Genomic DNA, 19,168 nt, shown 5'->3' with positions numbered 1-19,168 from the left:
GAATGGAGAAAATATAAGAAATGTTTAACAAGGACATAGAGGAACTAAAGAATAAACAAACAAGGATAAACACACAATAAATGAAATTAAAAATTTTCTGGAAGGAATCCATAACAGAATAACTCATGCAGAAGAATGGATAAGTGACCTGGAATATAAAACAGTGGAAATAACTACTACAGAGTAGAATAAAGAAAAAAAGAATGAAAAGAATCGAGGACAGATTCAGACACATCTGCGACAACATTAAACACACCAACATTCGAATTATAAGGGGCCACAGGAGAAGAAGACAAAAAGAGAGGGTCTGAGAGAATATTTGAAGAGATTATAGTTGAAAACTTCCCTAACATGGGAAAGGAAATAGTCAATCAAGCCCAAGAAGTGCAGAGTCCCATACAGGATAAATCCAAGGAGAAACACACCAAGACACAGATTAATCAAACTATCAAAAATTAAATACAAAGAAAAAATATTAAAAGAAGCAAGTGAAAAGCAACAAATAACATATAAGGGAATCCCCAGGAGGTTAACAGCTGATCTTTCAGCAGAAACTCTGCAAACCAGAAGGGAGAGGAAGGACATATTTAAAGTGATGAAAGGGGGAAAACTACAATGAAGATTACGCTACCCATAAAAGATCTTATTCAGATTTGATGGAGAAATTAAATCTTTACAGACAAGCAAAAGTTGAGAGAATTCAGCACCATCAAACCAGGTCTACAACAAATGCTAAAGCAACTTCTCTAGGCAGGACACACAAGAGAAGGAAAAGACCTACAACAAAAAACCCAAAACAATTAAGAAAATGGTAATAGGAACATACATATCAATAATTACCTTAAATGTAAATGGATTAATTGCTCCAACCAAAAGACATAGACTGGCTGAATGGAATCAAAAACAAGACCCATATATATGCTGTCTACAAGAGACTCACTTCAGACCTAGGGACACATAGAGACAGAAGGTGAGGGGATGGAAAAAGATATTCCATGCAAATGGAAATCAAAAGAAAGCTGGAGTAGCAATTCTCATATCAGAAAAAATAGACTTTAAAATAAGGATTATTAAAGAGACAAAGAAGATCACTACATAATGTTCAAGGGATCAATCCAAGAAGAAGATATAACAAGTGTAAATATTTATGACCCAACATAAGAGTACCTCAATACATAAGGCAAATGCTAACAGCCATAAAAGGGAAAATCGACAGTAGCACAATAATAGTAGGGGACTTTAGCACCTCACTTTTACCAATGCACATATCATCCAAAATGAAAATAAATAAGGAAACATAAGCTTTAAATGACACATTAACCCAGACGGACTTAATAGATACTTATAGGGCATTCCATGCCAAAACAACGGAATACACTTTCTTCTCAAGTTCACATGGAACATTCTCCAGGATAAATCACATCTTGCGTCACAAATCAAGCCTTGGTAAATTTAAGAAAATTGAAATTGTATCAAGTAGCTTTTCTGACCACAATGCTATGAGACAAGATATCAATTATAGGAAAAAACTGTAAAAAATACAAACACATGAAGTCTAAACAATACACTACTAACTAACCAACAGATCACTGAAGAAATCAAAAAAGAAGTCAAAAATACTTATAAACAAATGACAATGAAAACACGACAACACAAAACCTATGGGATGCAGCAAAAGCAGTTCTAGGAAGGAAGTTTAAAATACAATTCTAACTTAAGAAGTAAGAAAAATCTGAAAAAAACATCCTAATGGTACACCTAAAGCAGTTAGAGAAAGAAGAACAAAAAAATCCCAAAGTTAGCAGAAGGAAAGAAATCATAGCACTCAGATCAGAAATAAAAGAAATAAATAAATGAAGGAAACAGTAGCATAGTTCACAAAAGCCAAAAGCTGGTTCTTAGAGAAGATAAACAAAATTGATAAACCATTAGCCAGACTCATCAAGAAAAAAAAAGGAAGACTCAAATCATCAGAATTAGAAATGAAAAGGGAGAAGTAACAACTGACACTGCAGAAATATAAAGGATCATGAGAGATTACTACAAGCAACTATAGCCAATAAAATGGACAACCAAGAAGAAATGGACAAATCCTTAGAAAAACACAACCTTCCAAGACTGAACAAGGAAGAAATAGAAAATATGAACAGGCCAAACACAAGCACTGAAATTGAAACTGTGATTTAAAAATCTTCCAACAAACAAAAAGCCCAGGACCAGATGGCTTCACAGGTGAATTCTATCAAACATTTAGAGAAGAGCTGACACCTATCCTTCTCGAACTCTTCCAAAATATAACAGAGAGAGGAACACTCCCAAACTCATTCTAAGAGGCCACCATCACCCTGATACTAAAACCAGACAAAGATGTTACAAAAAAAGAAAACTACAAGCCAATATCATGGATGAATATACACGCGAAAATCCTCCACAAAATACTAGCAAACAGAATCCAGCTGTAGATTTAAAGGATCATACACTATGATCAAGTGGGGTTTTACCCAGGAATGCAAGGATCCTTCAATATATGCAAATCAATCAATGTGATACACCATATTAACAAACTGAAGGATAAAAACCATAGGAGAATCTCAATAGATGAAGAAAAAATTTTGACAAAATTCAACACCCATTTATGATAAAAACTCTCCAGAAAGTAGGCATAGAGGGAATCTACCTCAATGTAATAAAGGCCATATATGACACATCCACAGCCAACATCATTCTCAATGGTGGAAAAATTGTAACCATTTCCACTAAGATCAGAAACAAGACAAGGCTGCCCACTCTCACCACTATTATTCTACACAGTTTTGGAAGTTTTAGCCACAGCAATCAGAGAACAAAAAGAAATAAAAGGAATCCAAACTGGAAAAGAAGTAGTAAAGTGGTCACTGTTTGTAGAGACATGATACTATACATAGAGAATCCTAAAGATGCTACCAGAAAACTACTACAGCTAATCAATGAATTTGGTAAAGTGGCAGCATACAAAATTAATACACAGAAATCTCTTGCATTCCTATAAACGAATGATGAAAAATCTGAAAGAGAAATTAAGGAAACACTCCCATTTACCACTGTAACAAAAAGAATAAAATACCTAGGAATAAACCTACTAAGGAGACAAAATATCTGTATGCAGAAAACTCTGAGACACTGATAAAGAAATTAAAGATGATGCAAACAGATGGAGAGATATACCATGTTCTTGGATTGGAAGAAGCAACATTGTGAAAATGACTCTACTACCCAAAGCAATCTACAGATTCAATGCAATCCCTATCAAGCTACCAATGGCATTTTTCACCAAACTAGAACAAAAAATTTCACAATTTTTATGGAAACAACAAAGACCCTGAATAGCCAAAGCAATCTTGAGAAAGAAAAAGGGAGCTGGAGGAATCATGTTCCCTGACTTCAGACTACTACAAAGCTACAGTAATCAAGACAGTATGGTACTGGCACAAACACAGAAATATAGATCAATAGTAAAGGATAGAAAACTGAGAGATAAACCCATGCACATAAGGTCATCTTATCTTTGATAAAGGAGGCAAGAATATACAATGGAGAAAAGACAACCTCTTCAATACATGGTGCTGGGAAAACTGGACAGCTACATGTAAAAGAATGAAATTAGATCACTCCTTAATACCATACACAAAAATAAACACAAAATGGATTAAAGACCTAAATGTAAGGCCAGACACTATAAAACTCTTAGAGAAAAACATAGGAAAAACACACTTTGATATAAATCACAACAAAATCTTTTTTGACCCACCTCCTGGAGTAATGAAAATAAAATAAACAAATGGGACCTTATAAACTTAAAAGCTTCTACACAGCAAAATAAACCATAAACAAGATGAAAAGACAACCCTCAGAATGGGAGAAAATATTTGCAAATAAAGCAACTGACAAAGGATTAATCTCTAAAATATACAGGCAGCTCATGCAGCTCAATATAAAACAACAACAACAACAACAAATAACCCAATCAAAACATGGCAGAAAACCTAAATAGATGTTTCTCCAAATAAGACATACGGATCTCAAGAGGCACATGAAAAGGTCCTCAAAATCCCTAATTATTAGAGAAATGCAGATCAAAACTGCATGAGATATCACCTCACACTAGTCAGAATGGCCATCATGAAAATATCTACAAACAATAAATGCTGGAAAGGGTGTGGAGAAAAGGGAACCCTCTTGCACCATTGGTGGGAATGTAAACTGATACAGCCACTATAGAGAACAGTATGGAGTTTCCTTAAAAATACTAAAAATAGAAGTACTATATAACCCAGCAATCCTACTACTGGGCACATACTCTGAGAAAACCATAATTTAAAAAGACAGGTGAACCCCAATGTTCACTGCAGCACTCTTTACAATAGCCAGGACATGGAAGCCACCTAAATATCCATCAACAGATGAATGGATAAAGAAGATGTGGTACATATATACAATGGAATATTACACAGCCATTAAAACGAATGAAATCGGGTCATTTGTAGAGACTTGGATGGACCTAAAGAGTGTCATACAGAGTGAAGTATGTCAGAAAGAGAAAAACAAATATCATATATTATCACATATATGTGGAATCTAGAAAAATGGTACAGATGAACCCATTTGCAGGGCAGGAATAGAGACGTGTACTTAGAGTATGAATGTGTGGACATTGAGGGTGTGAAGAGGGGTGGGATGAATTGGGAGACTGGGATTGACATATATACACTAACATGTGTAAAACAGATAGCTAGTGGGAACCTGCTGTATAACGCAGGGAGATCAGCTTGGTGTTGTATTGTAACCTAGATGGGTGGGATGGGGGTCGGGGGTGAGAGGGAAGTCCAAGAGGGAGGGAATATGTGTATACATATAACTGATTCACCTCATTATACAGCAGAAACTAACACAACATTGTAAAGCAATAATAATATGTAAAAAAAAAACAAAAACCCAAACATCACAAGTCTGCAACTGTACCACCAAGAACAAGCCCCATCTTGTCTAATCTTAGAAGCTAGGTAGGGTTGTGCCTGGTTAGTACTTGGATAGAAGGCTGTCTGGGAATACCATGTGCTGTAGGCTTTAAAAATAAAATCATAAGTATTGTTTGATAGAGCAGACATGCTTGATAGAAACAGTGACTTCCTCCATTTTCTACATTATAAATCTCCATTCATTCTTTAAAATTCAGTACCAAAGTCTCTGTCCTTAAACTGACCACATTTTCTTACTTCACTGGCTCCGAAAACACCTTATAAGTAAATATAAATAATTTTCTTACCTCCTGTTGTAATTAACTGCTTATGAATTTTAATTTATATCTTTTTTCCCAGTATAGTACAAAGAAGATGGGATATAATAAATCCAGATGAATATAAGTTTTTATAGGCTTACATTTCTTTATAAAAATAACTTTGAGAGAATATGTGAAATAAAAATAATTAATTCAACTGTGGTGAATTTATAAAAATATATGTGTGCATGTGTTTACTGAACAATATAATTAGGAATGTTGTTAAATACTGGATATTTTTCAAAATAACTATTACTAAACTAACCTAATTGAATATCTTCTTCCAGAAATTAAAAACTATAAAATAGAATTAGAGACAACTAAACCAAAATCAAATATATATAATCTATATTTACCTTTGTATACATTCCCACTTAATTATTTATTAACTGCCTGTGTACAAATACTACATTTTAGCTATATATAGATATAGATATATATAGACAGATACACACACCCTTATATACATATATAAATAGTGTGTGTGTGTGTGCATGTGTGTAATAAAGACACAAATATTGTGTTCCTGTGTAGTTGGACTCTCCCACCTCTGGTCAAAATTCTTTCCTTATTTCTCAAATGGATAATATCTACAATTGATTAATGCTGACTGTATAATGCTTATCAAATTCTCCCAGTAAGGCAGGTGTCTTCACTCATTAATCATTATATTGGGAAGTATAAGTATTCCCTTTTTCTTCTGAGAATTCCAATGGTTATTAAGCTGAGTGGGCCATTACGTGAGTCATGGCCATTTTTGTCCTTTATGATTTTTCACTTTATTACTCTTTCAAAGTTTGATTTTGTGTAAATGGATATTAAAAAAATAACCTTATGTATACACATTTAAAATGGGAGAATGGGAAATTTTGACAGCTGACATAAACCACTGAGACTGCATTTAAATAACCACAAAAATCCTGACTCTTTAATAGGTGGTTAGTCATTCATGCAAATATGATTTCTTATTTTGATTCAGTACAGCAGTCCTTCCCACAAAAACCTACATTTCAGAACTTCTGATGGATTTGGCAGATCATAGAGAATTGTATTATATGAATGGAGGAAGGTAGTAAATATAGATTATATTTCATTTATTATTTTGCATAAGTAATTTTAAATAGGTGTGTATCTTTTATAGAACATGATTACATTATCAATATATGTAGTTAAATCATAATGCTTTATGAATTATTCAATAATAGAAATTGTATAATAGTTTTCAACAGCTAAAAAGAATTTCCCTGTGGTTACTTAAATCAAAACCGATGGAATACATTTCCTTCAAACTTCCTGAATTATTTCATTCTAGGTTAAGAACCAGCATGATGAAGTTTATCCCCAAAGGTACTCAGTGAAAAAGCTATAAGCCATGGAAAATGGGGCTTAAATTCAAAGTGCCATCTCAGAAAGCATAATAAAAATAGATTTTCAGTCTGCCCCAAACACAAATAGTAATGCCATAAAATATGAAATATTGGGAGGATGGTATTGCCATCTTTAATTTTTATAGTGGAGTTTTTCTCAGATTTTCCTCTATGCTAGAAAATAACCTTATATCTTGTGAAAGCCATCCACTTCTTTTAGCAGACCTAGAAACTTGGATGAAATTTCAAAATGTGTGAATGAAAATATGTGATGATGTTGAAGATTGGAAAACCTTGTTGCAAATTATATTACCAAAACATTTTTAATGACAAATAATTAGAAATCATCCTTTCCATGTAGCGTTCATCTGTAGGCCACACTCCCTTATGTAACCAAATTAAACTGTCTTTTAATTTCTTATGAAAGGCATCCCCCTTGTCTCACTGTTTCCCTGACACCTATTTTTATAACATATGTCATGGTGCTGCATAATTTTTCTATTAACAAATATCAATAAATATCTAATTGCAAAACTCCCATAAAGCAATAGTGGAGAGTTTCCAAGGTTTCATTCTATGATAATCACACATGTCAATAGTAACAGCAGCTCTGACACTGTTTACTACAACTAAGTTTGTAATAGAACTTATACTTAAGTTTTATTATATAAAATAGGCAAGGGTAAAAGGTAGGGGACCCTAAATCACTGGGACAACCATTTTCAATATTTCCAACATGAAGGCTAGTTACTATACGCCAGATATGAGCCCTTATAAAACACCTCAGGAATTTAAATCTAGCAGGGATTATAAATGATATAAATGGGAAATATGTGTTAATGGATAATGTAACATAAAGCCCTGCCCTAGTTTTGGATGGGAAATCTGACAGTCCAACTGAGGAATTGGTTGTTAAGAATGAATAAGAGGGCCTCCCTGGTGGCGCAAGTGGTTGAGAGTCCGCCTGCCGATGCAGGGGATACGGGTTCGTGCCCCGGTCTGGGAGGATCCCATATGCCGCGGAGCGGCTGGGCCCGTGAGCCATGGCCGCTGAGCCTGCGCGTCCGGAGCCTGCGCGTCCGGAGCCTGTGCTCCGCAACGGGGGAGGCCACAACAGTGAGAGGCCCGCATACCGCAAAAAAAAAAAAAAAAAAAAAAAAAAAAAAAAAAAATGAATAAGAATTAGAGTGGAAAAAAAATGAAACTGAGAACAATGTGAGAAAAATCACATAGGAAATAGAAGTAGGAAGTTGCAGAGACAAAAATGTTTATGTGACTGGCCTGTGAGAAATGTAGAGAATGGTATTATATGAATGGCCCGCAGAGGTAAGCAAGGCACAATTGGCAAAGTTAAGAATTTTTATCTTAACCCTGATAGTAATTTGGAGTCAATTATAAGTATTTAAAACAGAGAACGTGACTAGATAACATACTCATTTCGTTAAGATTACTTTGATTTTAACAGGAAGCAAACAGGTTTGAATAGAACAAGAGTTAACTTGGAAAAACTACTGCTGTATAGATGGGAGGTGATTATAGGTTGAATGACCAAGGCAACAGGGGAAATGTAGATGTGGATTATATACATGAATTATATTAATTAAGACTTAGTCATGATTTAGATATGAATGTTGAAGAAAGTAGGTTTTTAGGAAGACAGGTTTCTGAGAAAGGGCTGTCTTGAGATAAAATTTGGGAATGATTTGTATTTCATTGAAGTTGAAAGTGGTATAGTGATTATAATAGCATAGGGAGAAAGTAGAGTGAGAGGACTAGAAGGATAGGGTGGCAGTTAGGAGCCTCCAAAGATGACAGCGGCATAGGAGAAAGGGCGTGAGGAAGAAGAATTAGATCTAAATTTCAGCTTCTCTGTATGTACCTGATTCATGAAAGGAAATGAGACCCTATGAAAGGCATATGTTCTCAAACTGCAATATAAAACAAAATCCAGCTATACCATATTCAAGTGATATAGATAAGTGTGTGATAGGGAACATAAATAACCATAAAAGGAACAATACTTTACACATGAGGAAAAAAGAGTAAAGAAGTGTCAATACTGATGTAAGTTCAGTAATACAAAAGGGGGCAAATAGGTATGTCAGAACAGATTAGGATATACAAATATACAAGCTGAGATATAAAAACCATAACTACTTCTTGGGAATAAAAAAAATCAATGTCTACTAAGAGAATAGAACTTAAATGTTTTCATTCACATGTTTTATATATATATGTGTATATATATATATGTATATATATATATACACATATATATATACATATATATTTACATATATATATATACACACACATATATATATACATATATATATATACATATATATATACATATATATATAGTGTGATGGATGTTTTAATTAACTAGATGGAAAGAATCCAATAACAATGTATATGTATCAAGTCATCGACATGCACACTTAAAACATCTTACAATATTATTTGCCTACTATATATCATTGAAGCTGAAAAAGAACTTAAAAAATCTTTATTAACAGAAGTAAACTTGCTAATGACCTCTGTCTTCAAATTTTAACAAATATGTTACTATAAAGTCTTGTATTATTTAGTAGTTTCTATAAGAAAAAATGAAATCTATTTCCACATATTAATTACTGAGAAAATTTCCTATTTCTCTCCAAACATTTCTTGTATAGGCTCTCCATTCACTGTAATTTTGATTTTTAACCTGGTAATAAATCAGTAGAAATTAAGAAAACAAAACAAACAAATAAAATATATCAAATATATGAAATACAAAAGAAAAACATAAGTCAAAAGACTAAAGACAGGAGTTGTTTAGATGGAGGACCTTCAAGATGTCAGAGGAGTAAGACGTGGAGATCTCCTCCCTCCCCACAAATACATCAGAAATACATCTACATGTGAAACAACTCCTACAGAGCACCTACTGAATGCTGGCAGAAGACCTCAGACTTACCAAAAGGCATGAAACTCCCCACGTACCTGGGTAGGGCAAAAGAAAAAAGAAAACACAGGGACTTAATAATAGGGATGGGATCTGCAGTTCTGGGTGGGAGCTGTGAAGGAGGAAAAGTTTCCACACACCAGAAAGACCCTTCACTGGTGGAGACAGGGGGTGGGCGGGGTGCGGGGGAAGCTTTGGAGCCTTGGAGGAGAGCACAGCAACAGGGGTGCAGAGGGCAAAGCGGAGAGGTTCCCACACAGAGGATAATGCTGACCAGCACTCACCAGCCCGAGAGGCTTGTCTATTCACCCGCTGGGCCAGGTGTGGGCTGGGAGCTGAGGCTTCGGCTTTGGAGGTCAGATCCCAGGGAGAGGACTGGGGTTGGCTGTGTGAACACAGCCTGAAGGGGGCTAGTTTGCCACACCTAGCCAAGAGGGAGTCTGGGAAAATGTCTGGACCTGCCAGAGAGGCAAGAGACCATTCTTTCAGGATGCATGAGGAGGGGAGATTCAGAGCACCACCTAAATGAGCTTCAGAGATGGGTGCAAGCCACGGCTATCAGCGTGGACACCAGAGATGGGCATGAAATGCTAATTCTGCTGCTGCAGCCGCCAAGAATCCTGTGTGCAAGCACAGGCCACAATCCACACCACCCCTCCTGGGAGCCTGTGCAGCCCACCAGTGCCGTCCAATTTCCCTGGGAGAACACACGGCACTCCTCAGGCTGTTGCAATGTCATGCTGACCTCTGCCACCGCAGGCTCCCCCCCATAGACCGAGAGAGCTAGAGCAAACTAATCAGCCACTCCTTTAGCCCCCTCCTGTCTGGGCAAAGAACAGATGTTAGAGGGTGACCTACATGCAGAGGGAGGGCCAGATCCAAACCTGAACCCCAGGAGTTGTGTGAACAAAGAAGAGAAAGGGAAATTTCTCCATGCAGACTCAGGACCAGCAGAAAAATCTCCACAATCAACTTGATGTACCCTTCATCTGTGGAGTACCTGAATAGACAATGAATCATCCCAAATTGAGGTGGTGGACTTTGGGAGCAACTATAGACCTGGGGATTGCTGTATGTGACTGACTAGTTTCTGATTTATATGTTTATCTTAGTACAGTTTTTAGTGCTTGTTATCATTGCTAGATTTGTCTATTGGTTTCGTTGCTCTCTTCTTTTATTATTATTATTTATTTTAACATTAATTTTTTTTATTTCAATGACATTATTTTATTTTATTATATTTCTTTTTTTTCCTCCTTTTTCTTCTGAGCCATGTGTTTGACAGGTTCTTGGTGCTCCAGCCAGGTGTCAGGCCTGAGCATTGGAGGTGGGAGAGCCAAGTTGAGGACACTAGATCACCAGAGACCTCCTGACCCCACATAATATCAATCGGTGAGAGTTTTCCCAGACATCTCAGCCTCAACACTAAGACCCAGATCCACTTATTGATCAGAAAGCTCCAGTGCTGGACACCCCATGGCAAATGACTAGCAAGACAGGAACACAACGTCACCCATTAGCAGAGAGGATACCTAAAATCATAATAAGGTCACAGACACCCCAAAACACACCACCGGATGTGGTACTGCCCACTAGAAAGACAATATCTGGCCTCATCCATCAGAACACAGTCACCAGTCCCCCTCAACAAGAAGCCTACACAGACCACTGAACCAACCTTACAAACTAGGGACAGACACCAAAAACAATGGGAACTACAAACCTGCAGCCTATGAGAAGGAGACCCCAAACACAATAAGTTAAGCAAATTGAAAAGACAGAGAAATACACAGCAGATGAAGGAGCAAGGAAAAAACACACCAGACCAAACAAGTGAAGAGGAAATAGGCAGTCTACCTGAAAAATAATTCAGAGTAATGATAGTAAAGATAATCCAAAATCTTGGAAATACAATAGAGAAAATATAAGAATTGTTTAACAAGGACATAGAAGAACTAAAGAGCAAACAAACAATGATGAACAAAACAATAAATGATATTAAAAAATCTCAAGAAGGAATCAATAGCAGACTAACTGAGGCAGAAGAATAGATAAGTGAAGTGGAAGATAAAATAGTGGAAATAACTACCACAGAGAAGAATAAAGAAAAAAGAATGAAAAGAATTGAGGACCATCTCAGAGACCTCTGGGAAAATATTAAACACACCAACATTCGAATTATAGGGGTCCCAGAAGAAGAAGAGAAAAAGATAGGGACTGAGAAATAATTGAAGAGATTATAGTTGAAAAATTCCCTAATATGGTAAAGGAAATATTCAATCAAGTCTAGGAAGCATAGAGATTCCCATACAGGATAAATCCAAGGAGAAACATGCCAAGACACAGATTAATCAAACTATCACAAATTAAATACAAAGAAAAAATATTAAAAGAGGCAAAGGAAAAACAACATATAATATACAAGGGAATCTCCATACGGTTAATGGCTGATTTTTCAGTAGAAACTCTGCAAGCCAGAAGGGAGAGGAAGGACATATTTAAAGTGATGAAAGGGAAAAACCTACAACCAAGATTACTCTACCCAACAAGGATCTCATTCAGATTTGATGGAGAAATTAAAACCTTTACAGACAAGCAACAGCTAAGAGAATTCAGCAACACCAAACTAGCTTTACAACAAAGGCTAAAGGAAATTTTCTAGGCAGGAAACACAGGAGAAGGAAAAGACCTACAAAAACAAACCCTAAACAATTAAGAAAATGGTAATAGGAACATATATATCAATAATTACCTTAAATGTAAATGGATTAATTGCTCCAACCAAAAGACATAGACTGGCTGAATGGATACAAAAACAAGAACCATATATATGCTGTCTACAAGAGACTCATTTCAGACCTAGGGACACATACAAACTGAAAGTGAGGGGATGGAAAAAGATATTCTATGGAAATGAAAATCAAAAGTAAGCTGGAGTAGCAATTCCCATATCAGACGAAATATATTTTAAAAGAAAGACTATTAGAAGAAAGGAGGGACACTACATAATGATCAAGGAATCAAACCAAGAAGAAGATGTAACAATTGTAAATATTGATGTACCCAACATAGGAGCACCTCAATACATAAGGCAAATGCTAAGAGCCATAACAGGGAAAATCAACAGTAACACAATCATAGTAAAGGACTTTAACACCCCACTTTCATGAATGGACAGATCAACCAAAATGAAAATAAATAAGGAAACACAAGCTTTAAATATTACATTAACACATTAACAGTTGATTATAAGACTTAATTCAAATTTATAGGACATTCCATCCAAAAAACAACAGAATATACTTTCTTCTCAAGTGCTCATGGAAAATTCTCCAAGATAGATCATATCTTGGGTCACAAATCAAGCCTTGGTAAATTTAAGAATATTGAAATCCTATCAAGTATCTTTTCCAACCACAACGCTATGGAATTAGATAACAATTACAGGCAAAAAACTGTAAAAATTACAAACACGTGGAGGCTAAATTGCACACTGATAAATAACCAAGAGATCACTGAAAACATCAAAGAGGAAATAAAAAAAATACCTAGAAATAAATGACAATTAAAACAACAGCCCAAAACCTATGGGATGCAGCAAAAGCAGTTCTAAGAAGGAAGTTTATAGCAGTACAGTCCTACCTTAAAAACAAGAAAATCTCAAATAAAAAACCTAACCTTACATATAAAGCAATTAGAAAAAGAAGAACAAAAAATCCCCAAAGTTAGCAGAAGGAAAGAAATCATAAAGATCAGATCAGAAATAAATGGAAAAAAAAAGATGGAAATGGTAGCAAAGATCAAAAAAACTAAAAGCTGGTTCTTTAAGAAGATAAACAAAATTGGTAAACCTTTAGCCAGATTCATTAAGAAAAAAAGGGAGAAGACTTAAATCAACATAATTAGAAATGAAAAAGGAGAAGTAACAACTGACACTGCAGAAATACAAAGGATCATGAGAGATTACTACAAGCAACTATAGCCAATAAAATGGACAACCTGGAAGAAATGGACAAATTCTTTAAAAAGCAAAAACTTCTGAGACTGAACCAGGAAGAAATAGCAAATATGAACAGGCCAAACACAAGCACTGAAACTGAAACTGTGATTAAAAATCTTCCAACAGACAAAACTCAGGACCAGATAGCTTCACAGGTGAATTCTACCAAACATTTAGAGAAGAGCTAACACCTATCCTTCTCAGACTCTTGCAAAACATAGCAGAGGGAAGAACACTCCCAAACTCATTCCACGAGACCACCATCACCCTGATACCAAAACCAGAAGAATACGTCGCAAAAAAAGAAAACTACAGGCCAATAACACAGAGGAACATATATGCAAAATTCCTCCACAAAACACTAGCAAACAGAATCCAGCAGTACATTAAAAGGATCATACACCATGATCAAGTGTGGTTTTTCACAGGCATACAAGAATTCTTCAATACATGCAAATCAATCAATGTGATATACATATTAAAAAGCTGAAGGATAAATCCATACAAGAATCTCAATAGATGAAGGAGGAGCTTTCCACAAATTCCAACACCCATTTATGAAAAAAACCCTCCAGAAATTAGGCATAGAGGGAACTTACCTCAACATAATGAAGGCCATACATAACACACCCACAGCCAACATCATTCTCAATGATGGAAAAATTGTAACCATTTCCACTAAGATCAGAAACAAGACAAGGTTGCCCACTCTTGCCACTATTATTCAACATAGTTTTGGAAGTTTTAGACACAACAATCAGAGAAAAAAGGGAATAAAAGGAATCCAAATTGGAAAAGAAGAAATGAAACTGTCACTGTTTTCAGATGACATGATACTATATACAGAGAATCCTAAAGAGGCTACCAGAAAACTGCTAGAGCTAATCAATGAATTTGGTAAAGTAGCAGGATACAAAATTAATGCACAACAATCTCTTGCATTCCTATACATTAATTATAAAATATCTGAAACAGAAATTAAGGAAACACTCCCATTTACCAATGTAACAAAAAGAATAAAATACCTAGGAATAAACTTACCTAAGGAAGGGCTTCCCTGGTGGCGCAGTGGTTGAGAGTCCGCCTGCCGATGCAGGGGACACGGGTTCGTGCCCCGATCCCGGAAGATCCCACATGCCGCGGAGCGGCTGGGCCCGCGAGCCATGGCCGCGGAGCCTGTGTGTCCGGAGCCTGTGCTCCGCAACGGGAGAGGCCACAGCAGTGAGAGGCCCGCGTACAGCAAAAAAAAAAAAAAAAAAAAAAAAAAAACTTACCTAAGGAGACAAAACACCTGTGTGCAGAAAACTATAAGACACTGATCAAAGAAATTAAAGATGGTACAAACAGTTGGAGAGATATACCGTGTACTTGGATTGGAAGAATCAACATTGTGAAAATGACTATACTACCCAAAGCAATCTACAGATTCAGTGCAATCCTTTTCAAACTACCAGTGGCATTTTTCACAGAATTAGAACAAAAAATTTCACAATTTGTATGGAAACACAAAAGACCCTGAATAGCCAAAGCAATCTTGAGAAAGAAAATTGGAGCTGGAGGAATTAGGCTCTCTGACTTCAGACAATACTCCAAGCTACAGTAATCAAGACAGTATGGTACTGGCACAAATACAGAAACATAGATCAATGGAACAGGATAGAAAGCCTAGATATAAACCCATGCACATATGGTCACCTTATCTTTGATAAAGGAGGCAAGAATATACAATGGAGAAAAGACAGCCTATTCAATAAGTGGTGCTGGGAAAACTGGACAGCTACATGTAAAAAATTAGAACACTCCTTTTTTACACCAAACTCAAAAATAAACTCAAACTGGATTGAAGACCTAAATGTAAGGCCAGACACTCTAAAACTCTTAGAGGGAAACATAGGCATGACATAAATCACAGCAAGATCCTTTTTGACCCACCTCCTAGAGAAATGGAAGTAAAAACAAAAATAAACAAATGGGACCTAATGAAATTTAAAAGATTTTGCACAGGAAAGGAAACCATAAACAAGATGAAAAGGCAGCCCTCAGAATGGGAGAATATATATGCAAACAGACAACTGACAAAGGATTAATCTCCAAAATATACCAACAGCTCATGCAGCTCAATATCAAAAAAACAAACAATGCTATCCAAAAATGGGCAGAAGACCTAAATAGACATTTCTCCAAAGAAGATATACAGATTGCCAGTGAACACATGAAAGGTTACTCAATGTCACTAATCATTAGAGAAATGCAAATTAAAACTACACTGAGGTATCACCTCACACCAGTCAGAATGGCCATCATCAAAAAATCTACAAACAATAAATGCTGGAGATGGAGTGGAGAAAAGGGAACCCTCTTGCACTGTTGGTGGGAATGTAAATTGATACAGTCTCTATGGAGAACATTATGGAGATTCTTTAAAAAACTAAAAACAGAATTACCATATGACCCAGCAATCCCAATACTGGGCCTATACCCTGAGAAAACCATAATTCTAAAAGACTCATGTACCACAATGTGTACTGCAGTACTATTTATAATATCCGCAACATGGAAGCATCCTAATTGTCCATCGACAGATGAATGGATAAAGAAGATGTGGCACATATATACAATGGAATATTACTCAGCCTTAAAAATAAACAAAATTGAGTTATTTGTAGTGTGGTGAATGGTCATAGGGTCTGTCACACGGAGTGAAGTAAGTCAGAAAGAGGAAAACAAATACTGTATTCTAACACATACATATGGAATCTAAAAAAAAAAAAGGTTCTGAAGAACCTAGGGGCAGGACAGGAATTAAGATGCAGATATAGAGAATGCACCTGAGGCCATGGGGAGGGGGAAGGGTAAGATGAGAGGAAGTGAAAGTGTGGTACTGGCATATATACACTACCAACTGTAAAATAGATAGCTAGTGGGAAGCAGCCGCATAGCACAGGGAGATCAGCTCGGTGCTTTGTGGCCACCTTGAAGGTCAGGGTAACGAGGGTGGGAGGAAGATGCAAGAGAGATGGGATATGGTGATATATGTATACGTATAGCTGATTCACTCTGTTATACAGCAGCAGCTAACACACAATGTAAAGCAATTATATTCAAACAAAGATTTTTAAAAAAAAGACAGGAAAATAATAAAATAAGGTATATATAAATAATTTCTAGAATAAATAATAACAAGTAACAACCAGATTATAATAATAGCTTATTTTACAATATTGGTTCATCTAATAAGGTCTGCTTATCAGTTTAAAGTGGAAACATAAAGCATTAGGTTCATGGATTCAGCAATGTGTACAATTAAAATTTTACTGTTTTTTTCATGACTGTTGGTTAGTATTGTTTCATCTTTGTCAACATGATAGAAATATATTCATTGCTTTAATTTTTATTTCTATGAGTATTTACAAAGGAAATATGTTTTCATGTGTTAATAAATTATTTCTTATTACATGAATTATATGTTTTATATTTTGTTCACTTTAATTGTCATAATCTGAAAGGAAATTTTTATAGTAATGTTATTAAACTTCTATTCATACTGTTTTAGAATTATTTTTCCATGTTGATATTTTGATGGTGTTTGTAATATAAATGCTATGAAATATATTAATTTATAAATCTTCCATTAAATACAAGGTATTTTTAAAACATTCTCTTATTAACATATATTCACCCATATTTTCTAATATTTTCCTTTTAGCTCTCTAAATTTAATATTTCAAATATAATATGGATATATAACAACTCACTGAAAAGTCCATCATTTCTTCATTCAACACAATATGTTTCTTTTCTTTTGTCCAAATTACTAGTCATTCTGCCTATTTTAAGGGAAGAAGATATCCTTTAAAATTGTAAATATAAAGAACATTTAATATCATTAATTTTTGCCTTTGCTATTTTCATATATTTATCTTACACTGTGATTTTAGAAAATCTCTGCTTATAGCCATTATGCAGGAAGACAAAATAATTTAGAATTTCATTGTAAGTATAGGAAAAATTGATAACAGTTGTTTTTCATGATCAATTCATTGTAAACATCTGTAGTATAGTCTGTATAGAAATTAAAATCATAATGCTGATATATACCAATTCCAATGATAGCTTAATATTTGTGTTATGATTTTCCTTTAAAAACATTTAATTTCTCTTAAGCACTTCCATTTTGTTCTTTTTTCTTTACATTTCAAATTTTTATGGAAAATATTGATAAAATAAAACAAAATACAATCGCTTTCCAAAGTTTCTCCCTCCATTTTTTTTGTTATTATGTACATTATTTGTATATCATCCATTTCAAATTCCTTCTGGGATACATTATACCTCATTTCTTCTGAGAAAGAGGCTTGGCTTACAGCATTTGTTTTATTATGTGATACTCACTGCCCTGACCATAATTTCGTTGGTTTATTTTAGTTTCTGGTTTGTTCTGTTTTTAACAATGTTTTATAATCGAGCAATAGGTATTGAACTGAAAGGGAATCCACTTTCCTAGAGCAGGAAGCATCTTCAAGATAATTTAGAAGAAATAAAATGAATTTTTAGTAAATTTGTGGGACAAGTTTACAAGTCATTGAAAACTTATGGCCAAGCAGATGAATTTAAAGAACCAAATTACAGAATGTTTGAATTTTTACCAACAGTTGGTGAGTCTAAAACATGTTTGGAATTTGAGAACATGGAGCAGGTTATCTAAAACAGAACTGGATATATCACACCTCCAGTTTCCTCAGCTATTGACTGCTTCCTTTTAATGATAATGGTATAATTTTAAAGCTTTATGCAAATTTAGTTTGTAACAAACTATTTTATAAGTACTTCCTCCTGAGGGCAAATCTGAGTAGGAGATTTAATTGGAATTTCACAGCAAATGCTGAGATCTGCAGGAAATAATTTGGGTTAGGTACAAAGAAGTTAACTTTTATCTGTCTGCTCTGGAAATTCCAGGGATCGTAGCCTGGTTACATTATGAAGAGCTGTAATTATAGTCATTGTATACAATAAGTTAAATTTTTTGGATTTACACTGCCACAACCACTAGGTCTTTTGCTCTGGCTGGGTGGAAAGGAAAGTCAGTAGGGACAGATTGATGTCAACTTATTCATGGACTCATTTATCATGCACCTCAGTGTGCAAAACAGGACGTTTAAGAAATGGCATCAAGAGTTTCAGAGCCTCACACTGATTTTCTGGGTGTTTTTGTCCCTATTTCTATATATGGCCATTTACTGAGATATAGTAAAAAAAAAAAATGACTTGTTTGTTTGCTTAAATAGATGTCATTTTAGGGCAGTTTTAGGTTCACAGCAAAGTTCAGCAGTAAGTATAGAGACTTCCCATAATTGGCACAGAACAGATTCTCCTCTGGATCCTCCAAAAGGAACACAGCTCTGCTGACAGCTTTGTTTTATCCCCGTTAAACCTATTTCAGACTTCTGACTACTAGACTATAAGACAGTCCATTTTTTTTTGTCTTAAGACCCAGTGTTTGTGGTATTTTTTTGCAGGAGCAGTAGGAAAGCAATACA

This window comes from Mesoplodon densirostris, chromosome 3, assembly GCF_025265405.1.
Source record: "Mesoplodon densirostris isolate mMesDen1 chromosome 3, mMesDen1 primary haplotype, whole genome shotgun sequence".
Classification (NCBI taxonomy): domain Eukaryota; kingdom Metazoa; phylum Chordata; class Mammalia; order Artiodactyla; family Ziphiidae; genus Mesoplodon; species Mesoplodon densirostris.
This window is presented reverse-complemented; position numbering follows the sequence as displayed.